This window comes from Stegostoma tigrinum, chromosome 31, assembly GCF_030684315.1.
Source record: "Stegostoma tigrinum isolate sSteTig4 chromosome 31, sSteTig4.hap1, whole genome shotgun sequence".
Lineage (NCBI taxonomy): Eukaryota > Metazoa > Chordata > Chondrichthyes > Orectolobiformes > Stegostomatidae > Stegostoma > Stegostoma tigrinum.
This window is the reverse complement of record NC_081384.1, coordinates 12,580,189-12,592,727: the sequence shown is the minus strand read 5'-3', so window position 1 is coordinate 12,592,727 and position 12,539 is coordinate 12,580,189. Positions and strand designations below refer to the sequence as shown.

The 12,539-nt window shown below is 44.0% G+C and overlaps 1 protein-coding gene across 5 annotated transcripts in view; it reads right to left on the bottom strand.

Moving 5' to 3' along the window:
- LOC125466101 (NGFI-A-binding protein 1-like) overlaps positions 1-5,153 on the bottom strand; it is a 59,123-nt gene extending 53,970 nt beyond the window's left edge. The window contains exon 1 of one of the 5 annotated variants that reach the window (XM_059638792.1): positions 4,472-5,153. The gene's annotated coding sequence lies outside the window, so the exon portion shown is untranslated. The remainder of the gene's footprint in view (positions 1-4,471) is intronic. The other 4 variants (XM_048560239.2, XM_048560240.2, XM_048560241.2 and 1 more) reach the window with 4 other exon arrangements.
- Positions 5,154-12,539: the final 7,386 nt, after the last annotated feature.

Below are 12,539 nucleotides of genomic sequence, written 5' to 3'. Positions count from 1 at the left end.
GTAAATGGGCCTGTCACTTAAATTCCTCACGTAGCACACAAGAATTGACTGTTCAAGTGATCTTGCAGCAGGAACTGCGAGTATGAGGGAGCATCTGTTCAGCTCTGAGATAGTGGGACGTCATGCTGAACCTCTATGATGGCTTAAAGTCAGTGGCACCACTAATTCAACTTGTGCCTATGACCTGAGGAAAAAGCCAGAACATTCATCCACATCATTTCCTTCTTCCTCTCAGGCTAGAAGACTCTTAAAGGAACACAGGATTACAGAATAATACAACTCAACAAACACTGATTTATATAGCACCTTTAATGTGATGAAACAACCTCATGCCTGACTGTTTTAAAACAAAACATGACACTTAGCCAAAGGTGATGTTTGAAAAGAAGGCCAAAAGCTTGCATCGAAGGGGTAGGTTTTTATAAAAAAAGTGTGTTCAAGGAGAAAAGTGAGTGAGAGAGGTTTGGTGGGGGAATTCCAACACTTGGGGCCTAGTCACGTGAACCACAGCCATTAATAGTGCAGCAATTTAAAACCTGTGAGGTGCACAGGAGGCCAGACTGGAGGAGCGCAGATATCTCAGAAGGTTGTGGTATGGAAGGCAATTACAGAAATAGTGAAGGCTGGGCCGTGGAGGGATTTTAAAACAAAGATTAGAATTTATAAAATCAAGACGTTGCTTGACTGGCAGCCAATGTAAACCTATGAGCAGTGAATTGGGTTGACAGTGGAATGGATTTCAGTGAAAGTTAAGGTGTGGGGCTGCTGTCTCTCTTCCTTCCCCCACGTTCAAGATATATCTGCTAACTCAGGGCTCACCTGCCCTACAGCCTTTTATTCAAATCTGTAATGTAAATAAAAGCTCTCTTCCCTCTGAAGCACAGTTGCCACACAAACTTGCTGATGGTTTGTGAGCCACAGGGATTGAGCACTGTTGCCCCTCATCTCACTCCAGGCCTAGTGTCACAGAGCAGCCAAGCCGTTAACACAGCAACAGGTTCTGTGAAACCTGACAATGAACACAAACTAAATTACTCAGCACAGTACAACCTCACTAACATGGAGAAATCACAATTGAGGGCTGGCCAACTAAATTGAGGTATAAACTCTTCTGGGTTCTGAGGAAGGGTCACTGGGCCTGAAAATTTTAACTCTGATTTCTCTCCAGATGCTGCCAGATCTGCTGAGCTTTTCCAGCAATTTCTGCTTTTGTTTCTGATTTACAGCATCCACAGCTCTTTCAGTTTTTTTTACAAACTCTTCTTCCTGCTTTCTGCCATGAAATAATATTTCACATTTGTTTGGGCCCACTCTTTTAAATAAAATCAAATGAACTCTTAAATAAAATCAAATGGGCTTCAATGAATCTTCCCTCACAAGATACTAACACAGTGTTTTATTTCTCAATCACTTTTCCTTTCTCTTAGATCTGAGGGGCGGGGGGGGGGAGGTTGCAGATATTTTACTGGAATTTTGTTATGTAGTTTGTAATTCATTTTGTTTCATCAATTGCCTCACATACACGTTAAGCACAGCCAGTAGAGTCAAGGATCAGAAGGGATCAAAGGAACTACACTGAAGCCTTTTCCTGCAGGCCTCGCTGCCACTGAACTCAAAATTCGAACTCCTTGCCTAAACTGTAGGCCTTGGCTCTGTTCCCACACAACACAGTGCCTTCACTTGCTCATTAACATGAGTAAACATCGGTCTTTAGGTTGTTAGACACATACTAACTTTCGAGATGGATGGGCAGACCTATATCAGAACTACCCTCCTCCACATTATGACTAAATTTTTTTTTCTCTCAACTTCCATCCCCCTCCGCCATCTTCCCTCAGGCATAAAATCTCCAGTGGGGGCAAAAGGCAGCAGAAAAAATTCTCCAGAAAACATCTGTCTGAACTCCTCAGACAGTCAACAATAATCCAGAAAATCACACAGACTAACTCTACATTAACCATGTATTTATAAATCATTTTGCACTTAATATGCAAGCTACTGGACAAACACATTCTCAGACAGGGATAATGGGAACTGCAGACAGGGAGATGGGTTAACTAATAATGTCAGGAGTGAACCTCCCTTATAACTCAGCAATTCAAAAAAAAACTTAAAATGCAAATTTATTGAGAGGTACCTATGAAACAGTCCAAATTTACATTCCATAAATGTAACATAGATCAATTTCTTTTGATCCAGCACATGAAGTGCCTCAAAAGGTTATATTTACAATGTACATCTACATTTCATGTCAAACATTTTCTGATAAATTCAGACCGAGGAGCTTTGCAGAATTCCCTCCCCCCTCCGTCCGTATTATGACAGGAGGGCCTTAGGCAGTGATCGCTCCTCACTTAATCCAGTGACCATTTGAACTATTGAGAGAAAGGTTTAATCTCCTGTCACATCAGGTCGGGCAGGGCTCAGCTGCAGTTACCCCAATGGTCAAACTACCTGCCCATATCCACACTCAAGGCTTGAACAAGGCACAGGAGTGGGAAGAAGGCAAACGAGATGCAAGATTTATAAGCAAAAAGGAGAACTGCAAATCTCATTGAACATAAAGGCGAGAGATACACTGCTGGGTTGTTATTTTTTATAATTAAAAATGAGTGCAACTTTCATGAATTCAACTTCATGACAGCAACTATAGAATTCTTTTGGAGAGACTGGAGTTCATGGTCAAATTGGGGGATCCCTTCCTTTCTAACCAGGAAGAATAGATGGTACGAATTAGGTTGCAGCATGATCCCACAGGGCGCAGTTTCTCTCACTGCAGTGATCTGTAGCATGGTCATCTTGACAGTGAGGTTGGACAGACAGATGGAAGGAATCCACGCATCTAGTCAGACAAGTTTCGTCCAGTCCACTCCCTGGTTCTGCCCCCTGCTGATGGTTTGCTGGGGTAGTATCCTGAAATGACTAATTATCCACCTTTCGAACCCAAAGCAGCTAAGGCCTATTGTACCACTGCCACAGATTCAGCAAGGAACATGCATATCACACAAGTGCCAGGCTACGACCCCAACAAGACTGGAATCTAACCTCTAACCATCTCCCCTTAACATTCAACGGACATTGCTGAAATCTCCATCAATAACTTGCTCTGGTCACCATCAATCTGAAGCTTAACCAGATCAGTTATGTCAACACCATGAGTGGAAGTTGCAGGTCAGAGGCCAGGGCACCCTCAGGTGAGTAACCCCCAAGGTGCACACCCTCTGGGAGGCTCTGCGAATGTTGTTCACCATGCTGGCACTTCTGGAAGGCCCACACAGCAAAAACAAAAATAGTTAGAGGAAACATTGCTCTGTCTCACCAGAAGCCTGTCCATCATCGACAAGGCGCAAGTCAGGAGTGTCAATAGGATCCTGCTCACTTGCCTGGATGGGGGCAGTCCCAACAACACTCAGGAAGCTCGACACCATCCAGGACAAAGCAGCAAAATAAAATGACGAGTCTGTAGGTTTTGAGGCTCGACAATGGATTAAATAGGGTCCACACATCAACACAGTACCTACCACAATATGTAAATGTAGTGCAATATTTCATACTATCAGGTTGATTCTGCAACAACTTCTGAATGAGGGTGAACTCTATTATTGTTTAGAGAGAGGCCAAGATCACTTTCTTAATCAACAGAAGTGGCTTTGCCAAGGTCATCCACATCCAGTGAGGAAAAGAAAACAATCATAACAGTGACACAAACTGTTTTGCTCAATCACCATTTCCCAAGACCAATTGTGTACATTATTAAAGAGCCCATATTTCCCAATATCAGTAAATTAGATACTGCTCACTCTAAAAGACTTGTGTTTCTATTGAGCTTTCGCCACTAAAACAAATCTCAATGAGTTTTACAATATATTTTAAAAGCAGTCATTGTCATAATGTAGGAAACACAAAGTCAATTTATGGACACCAAACTCCTAAGTCAATGTTCAAGTATTGACCTGTGATACTGGTTGAAGGATGAACATTAGCCTGAACACTGCAGATAACTGCCCTGTTCTCCTTCAAAACGGTCCACACGAGCAGACGGATGATGTTTAACATCTCATTCCAAAAGCAAATGTAAAGACCCTGCTTCCACTGCAACAAGAGTTAGTAGTGAAGGAGCTGGGGTTGATACAAAGTGAGAAAATATACCTCATCCCTGTATCCACGACAACAAAAATCAATGCCACAAAAGGTGCCAAGTGACAAAAGGCACCCACAATTAAAGAAAAAGTGTTGGCGCTCAATAACTTCAGGTGGGGTCCACCAAATTGAACTGAGTGGGAGAGGAGACGTTGCTGCTTTAAATTGTGTGCACGCATGTCTATTGAAAAAAGAAAGAAAGCAAGAGAGAGAGAAATGGGTCAGAACAAGGATCTGGGATCAGATCTCTCCCCTCCATCCGCACAGGGTTTGAAGACCTGGTTTTTGAAAGCCCAGTGGTTAAAGGTTACACTCAGGGATTGCTGCTTACCTGGATATAGAGCTGGTGGCCGGACAGACTGGCGCTGCTTGCGACTCTCGGCTTCAGAGTGGGGAATCGGGGCCGGCTGCACTGTTCCCGAGCCTGGGGCACGGAGTACAGGGCAAGGCGCTGTGGGTGGGGGAGTCGCACTTTATGGGGGGGGGGGTGGTGACGGGGGCTTCCAAGACAAATTAAACAACCCCCCCTCCCCTTCAAATAAAACTCCAATGCAACTGCCCGGCTCCACCACCCCCACCTCCCCAAAAACCAAATTACAACAAACACAGCCGCGGCAGCGAGCAATGGCGACAGTGCACAGTCAATGCCTACAAAGCACTTCCCCACCCTGGTGCTGGCTCCCTCTGAGGGTGGGGAGCTGAGTCACACTGCAGGCGTTTAAGGTGGTCCGTGCAAAGAAAAATGCAAAAAGCAAATTGCAAACAAAAATTCCCCACCCCAGCATAATAATTTCTCTCCCCTCCTTAAAAAATATTAAATTCTGGGGAGATGAATTAGTCCAAGTATCTTTCTCCCTGGTAACATTTGTTGCAACATCTCTCACATCTTCGAGTTCTCAAGATCTGTACAAATGCCTTTACACGTTTTGGGTTGAGAGTGGATTGGAGATTTTAGCTATTGGTAGCATCAGTTGGTCAGCTTTTTAATCTCCAGTGCATACCTGCCTGTTCAGATAACAGCTGGTACTCACGGAACACTATCCCAACCCAGCCCCTGGTTACTCTTTTGTCTCAGTTGGGCATTTTGCCGCCTGATATTTTTAATTGCCGGCGCAATTTTTTTTTCTTTCCCTGTTTTTCCTCCTCAACTGTTTGCTTTTACTTTCTTGCCAATGACTGGCACTGGTTGAAACAGCACAACAAACAACTTTCATTCGTATAGCGCCCTTCACATCGTAAAAGCGTGTTTAGGCGCTTTGCGGGAATGTTGTCGAAAAAAATTTGCCCATAATGACACAAGTACAGGTTTCAAGGAACGTCCTTGGGAGCAAAGTGCGGCAGAGAGGCTGATGGTTTCGGGCGCTTGAACTTAACTGGAGCGATTACAATTCGGCTGCAATTGGACTGACTCAGAAGGATTGAAGGGGCTTGGGGAGAAAGCAGAGACATAGCGGTACGGGGTTTGAAGGGATTGGAAGCAAGAATATTTTCTGTTAAATTTTAGGCCAGCAAGGTGCCAGGTTTTGGAACAATACAGCAGTGTACCTCTGTGTTTGTCCCATCAATATATCAGGTAATGGGCAGCCCCGTTTGGCTGCAGAAATTAGCGCTATTGCCCCAAAAAGATCCCCCACGAAGATATATAGGCCAGAGTGGAGACACACGGATTTTTAAAAAATCAAACTCCACCGTCAGGGACTATTTGTTCTGTAACGGCATGTATTTTGCACGAGCGAAGTTGTGCATATTTGGATGCAACATGCACTTTTATAATAAAAACAGACCATGCTGGAACGATGCTCGACAGCATCAATGGCAAGAGGAAAAGGGTTAACATTTCAGGTCTGTGACTTCAAATCCGTGAATCTGGTTCTTTTTTTATTTCAAATTTTTAGCACCTTGCAGTATTTTATTGGACAGTTATCACCGCCCAGTGATTTTTCAGTGTCTGATGTTTTTTTTAAAAAATGGAAAACGAACTGGAAAGTGACTTGAGTCTTTAAACGAACGGCCTTCACCGTATCCCAGTTAAAACTGGGTGATCTTACTTTACTTTTAAAACCCATGTGCAAATATATCGTAAAATATTCATCTTCCTTGTCCAGCAAATATAAAGTTGAATTATTTTGCCCATAGTGTACAACGAAACCTGGATGTTTCCAAAATGCTGTAATCAGAGTGCGATTTTAAGTTTATAAAGAGATTTGATGCCAATGAAGATGTTGCCTTCAAGTTTCATGGACCTCCTTAAGAGGCTTTTTCCCCACCCCCTGAGTGGTTTCGCATAGACTGAGAGATAGTGACGCGTTTCCCTCAGGCTGGGGGGAGGAACAGAGTGAGCACAGACCCAGAGAGAGACAATGCGAGAATGTTTGAGCCAAAGGGGTTGAAAGGCTGAGAGAGTGTAGGCAGAGAGAGAGCGAGAGAGAAAGGAAGAAAAAATGACACACACAGCAAGGCATACACAGAAAGAATTTTAAGTTTCCACCAGATTTAGACAGACTCAGAGACAAGAACAGGAATAAATGTGTGTGTGTATTTGGTAGGCACTCACCAGGCATATGAATCAACAGCAGTGTCTGAATTCACTGCTGACAACAGTTAGATGGGAGGGGAGGAGGAGGCATTGAGATTCGTAGGGAAAAGGGACAAAATAATAAGCAAAAATGAGCATAAAACAAACAGAATGTAAAGAAGCAAGATTTAGAAGGTCTTAAAGTCTTTTGGTAAATTGTCAAATGCTGTTCAGATAATGTGCAGTGTGAAACAAAGTGAAGACATACAGATGGAAACAGAAGGGGGAAAATAATAACAAATCCTGGAAAGAAAAAAATGAAATAATTTTCAGCTTTAGTATTGAACTAATTGAAAATAGATATATATGTTCCAACATTCTGGTTTTATCAAATACATTCAAATTGTCGATTCGAATTAATTGGTTTTTTTAGTTTCATATTTCCTCCCCCGCCACCCACATGCAGTCTAATATTTTCCCCCAACTTTTTGATTAGTAAGCAGGAACAGACAATCCCCTGGATTCCATCAATGCTGGGCCATCGTTATATGTTTGAAACTGCACTGATGTCACTGTACGGACAGCTTCCCATTCTAAGGAGAGGCAAGACTATGGAGAAAGCTGTTGCTGTGGCACACCGGAACTGACGATTGAGGAATTAAGCATCATATCCCTTTCTTATGCAGACCTCTTCCAGCATCTTTAGGTATCCGTTGCATTCCTCCTCGTCTGTATATATGCAGGATTTGTCTGTACGGGATGGCTTCTGTAACGTGTTTAGGGTGAAAGCTAGAGAATAGAAGGCATTGTGAAGTTATCCATGGGCTTGCAGTAGAGTGAAGTATGGAGGTGTCCATTCTGAATCACCAGGTCAGATTTGCTACAGCAAAAATCCACAATCTCCTCTGAAGACAAACACAAGACACAACCGATAGAGTCCTCTTCGTTATTCCGTACTTCCCCAGAGCACAGACACTACGCCGTGTTCTTCACAGCCTTCAACATCTCATCAATGCTGATGAACATCTCACCAAGATCATCCCAACACCTCCACTTCTCGCCTTCCAACAGCTGCCAAAGCTTAAACAGACCATTGTTTGCAGCAAACTACCCAGCCTTCAGGGCAATGTCAACCACAACACTATATAACCCTGATAATAAAATGTGAGGCTGGATGAACACAGCAGGCCAAGCAGCATCTCAGGAGCACAAAAGCTGACGTTTCGGGCCATTATCTCTGATACTATATAACCCTGCCATGGTAAGCGCTGCAAGATATGTCAGATCATCGACATGGACACGACCATCACAAGTGGGAACACCACCCACCACATAAACAGCAGATACTCATGTGACTCGGCCAATGTTGCCTATCTCATACACTGCAGGTGAGGATGCCCCATTGGTGAGACCACGCAGACTCTACGACAACGGATGAATGGACAACGTGCAACAATCACCAGACATGAATGTTTCCTCTCAGTCAGGGAACACTTCAGCAGTCAAAGACATTCACCTTCCAATCTCTGGGTAACTGTCCTCCAAGGTGACCTTCGAGATACACAGCAACACAGAATCACCGAGCAGAAACTGATAGCCAAGTTGCGTACCCATGAAGACGGCCTCAGCCATGATCTCGGGTTCATGTGGCGCTGCATGTGACGCCTCCACACTTCTGTATCTGTAAAATCTTCCTTCTGTCCTGTTTTGACACCATCACCTTGATAACTCGTTATAATCTCTCTACCTTAATTAGTTTGCATAGTTTTGGATTAGGTGTTGCTTTGGTTAGACCCTCAGCATGTGACTGTTATACCTGTCATCTTACTCCAGCATTTGGTTTGTCTCCAGCACCACCTGCAGAGACCTATATTCAGCCTGTCAACACTCCACTCGCAATATTTGTACGATCTTTTGATCTGTCTGGTTGGAAATTCTGTGTGTCTTCTCCTCACCACCTGATGAAGGGGCAGCTCTTCAAATGCTTGTGATTTCAGATAAACCTGTTGGACTAGAACATAGGACAGTACAGCACAGCACAGGCCCTTCGGCTCACAAAATTGTGCCAACCTATTATCCTACTCTAAGGTCAAACTACCCTGCATACCCTACATTTTACTATCCTCCATGTGCCTATCCAAGAGTCGCTTAAAAGTCTCTAAAGTATCTGACTCCACTACCACCACCAGCAGCGCATTCCACACACCCACCACTCTCTGTGTGAAGAACCCACCTCTGACATCTCCCCTATACCTTCCTCCAATCACCTTAAAATTATGTCCCCTCATAATAGTCATTTCTGCCCTGGGAAAAAGTCTCCGACTATCCATTCTATCTATGCCTCTCATCATTTTACACATCTCTATCAAGTCACCTCTCATCCTTCTTCACTCCAATGAAAAAAGCCCTAGCTCCCTCAACCTTTCCTCATAAGACCTGCCCTCCAGTCCAGGCAGCTTCCTGGCAAATTTCTTCTGCACCCTTTCTAAAGCTTCCACATCCTTCCTGTAATGAGGTGACCAGAACTGAACACAATATTCCAAGTGTGGTCTAACCGCATTTTATAGAGCTACAGCATAATCCTGCGGCTCTTAAACTCAATTCCCCTGCCAAATCCCATGGTGTTGTGTGATTTCTGACCTTTATGCTTTAACAATGCCGACTGAAAGGTTGTGCTGAGAGCTGTCTGGGACGAGGGAATGTCCTTTTCCCTTTGGATAGCAACAAGAGGACATCCTGGCCAATGAAGAAGTTGCAGAGGTCGGTGCCTGTGGGCAGTTCATGAGAACCTGGCTGAAATGCAACAAGAGGATAGATGATCTGCTGCACTCTGTCAGGGTATGTACCCTATCTACATAAGGCTTTGTGCTCCTGTGAGTGTGAGCTAGCATTGTGTCACAGGCAGTTTGGTGCTGCGCATCCACATTAGAAAGCTCATGAGCAATCAATGTCTGTCACTTTATTGTACTGACCAATGCAATCCTCCTGGCACCACATTGGTACTGTGTCTCTCCTAGCTGCCAGGGTTCACACATAAAATATTAAAGGAGCTACAATACTCAGCAGCTCACTCACTGTCAGCTGTCCGACATTTCATCTTAGCTCAGAGAATGCACACGTCCCATACTTTCTCACCAACGGTTCGCAGGCACAAGGACCCAAACACAAAAGATAGCATTTTAGGTTGAGCCCGATTTAGACTTCAGCCCCAATTGCCTGCTCTGGTCAGGCTTGCTGGAATGGATTTTTTTGGCCAAATCAGGTTCATTCCTAACACTGTAAGAGTTTAGCAGCAACAAACCAGACCTGCATATGACAGAGACTTCTCCTGAGGTGAGCAATGTGGAACAGATGAAGGTCTAACACTATAAAGGTTTACGCAAGAAAACCCTGATCATAGAGTCATAGAGATGTACAGCAAGGAAACAAACCTTTTAGACCAATTCATCCATACCAACCAGATGTCCTCAATAAATCTAGTCCTATTTTCTCGCATTTGGCCCATATCCCTCTAAACCTTTTCTATTCATATACTCATTCAGATGCCTTTTAAATGTTGTAATTGTGTCAGCCTCCACCACTTCCTCTCACAGTTTGTTCCATACATTCACCACTCTCTGTGTGAAAAAGTTGCCCCTTAGGTCCCTATTAAATCTTTCCCCTCTCACCTGAAACCCATGCCCCCAGGTTTTGGACTCCCTCACTCCAGGAGAAAGACTTTGTCCACTTACCCTATCCATGCCCCTCATGATTTTATAAGCCTCTTTAAGGTCATCCCTCAGTCTCTGATGCTCCAGGGTACATAGCCCAAGCCTATTCAGACTCTCCTGATAGCTCAAATCCTCAGCCCAGGCAACATCCTTGTAAATTTTTTCTGAATTTCAAGTTTCACAATATCCTTCATATAACAGGGAGCCCAGAATTGAACACAGTATTCCAAAAGTGGCCTAACCAATGTTTCTGTGCAGCTGCAACATGACCTCCCAACTCGTTTATGTAATGTACTGACCATAAAGGCAAGCATACCACATGCCTTCTTCACTATCCTATCTATGTGTGACTTCACTGAACCTGCACCCCAAGGTCTCTTTGTTCAACAACTCCCAGGACCTTTCCATTAAGTGTATAAGTCTTGTCCTGATGGTCTTACCAAAATGCAGCCCCTCACATGTATCTAAATTGAACTCCATCTGCCACTCCTTGGCTCATTGGCCCATCTGATCATGATCATGTTGTGCTCTGAAGTAAACTTCTTTGCTGTCCACCACATCTGTAATTTTAGTGTCATCTCCAAACTTAGTAACCATACCTCCTAAGTTCACATCATTTATATAAATGACAAAAAGTAGTGGACCTGGCACTGATTTTCATGGCACTCTGTTGGTTATCTATCTCCAGTCTGAAAGGCAACGTTTCACCACTACCCACTGTCTTCTACCTTCAAGCTTCTGTATCCAAATGGCCAGTTCTCCCTGTATTCCATGTGATCTAACCTTGCTAACCAGTCTACCTTCACGAACCTTGTTGAATGCCTTATTGAAGTCCATATAACTCTACCCTCAACAATTCGCTTTGTTACTTCTTCAAAAAACTCAACCAAGTTAGGCAGACATGATTTTGCATGCACAAAGCTGTGCTGACTGGCCCTAATCAGTCCTAGCCTTTCCAAACGCACGTAACTCCTGTCCTTCAGGATTCCCTCCAACAATTTGCCCATCACTGAGGTCAGGCTCACCGGTCTGTAGGTCCCTGGCTTTTCCTTACCCCCCTTTCTTAAATAGTGGCACCGCGTTAGCCAACCTCCAGTCTTCCAGCACCCCACCTGTGGCTGTCGGTGATAAAAATATTTCAGCAAGGGGCCCAGCAATGACTTGTTTAGCTTTCCACAAAGCTGTAGGGTGCACCTGTTCAGGTCCTGGGGCTTTATCCACCTTTATACATTACGTCCAGCACCACCTCCTCTGTGATATGGACATTTTTCAAGATTTCGTCATTTATTTCCCCATGTCCTCTCTCTTTTCCACAGTAAACACTGATGCAAAATACTTGTTTAATATCTCCCCCATCTCCTACAGTTCCATACATAGGCGGCCTTGCTGATCTTTAAGGAGTTCTATTCTTCTCTTTCTTCTCTTCTGAAGGAGCCAAGATAATGAAGAGGTTTGTACTCACAAGGGCTACCTTGCCTGTGTATCATCAGGTTTTGTGCAGAGATATGTGTCCTGATTTTACTGAAGAAGATTTCATCCCTGGATGTGATGTTAGTGAGTACCTTCCTGCTTACCTTCCAGGATCTGAGAACTTGACAGTGAATCTTTAACCCACTGTCAGTGAGGAAAAGTATTACCTCCCCTGTCCACCCTTCGAAATGCTCCAGCCAGGCTAGAGAACTCCACCCTTAGCAAAACACACGTTTCTTTCAGTCTTTCACCTTTCAAATGACCTTTAAATTCTCTTCTTTGTTCTCACCCATATTTTCTATTTGTTTCTGGGATGTAGGTGTTTCTGGGCAGACCAGTATGTATTGACCATTCCTAACTTTTATTTTCCTTTATTCATTCACGGGATGAGGGCATCACTGGCTAGGCAGAATTTATTGCCCGTCCCTAATTCCCCACACGGCAATTTTATACCAGGCAGGAAAACACAACAGCGCTTCATCGGAGGCTGCCACTGATGATGTTACCTAGCAAGGTAATGAAATGTCTGTGGAACAGCGAACCAGATCGGTGAGCCAACCAACCACAACACCCACAACCCGAGCTACAGATCTACTCGAAGACCTCAGTGCCCAGAGGGCTGTTAAGAGTCAACTGCATTGCTGTGGGTCTGGAGTCACATGTCGACAAAACCAGGTAAGGATGGCAGTTTGCGACCCAAACTG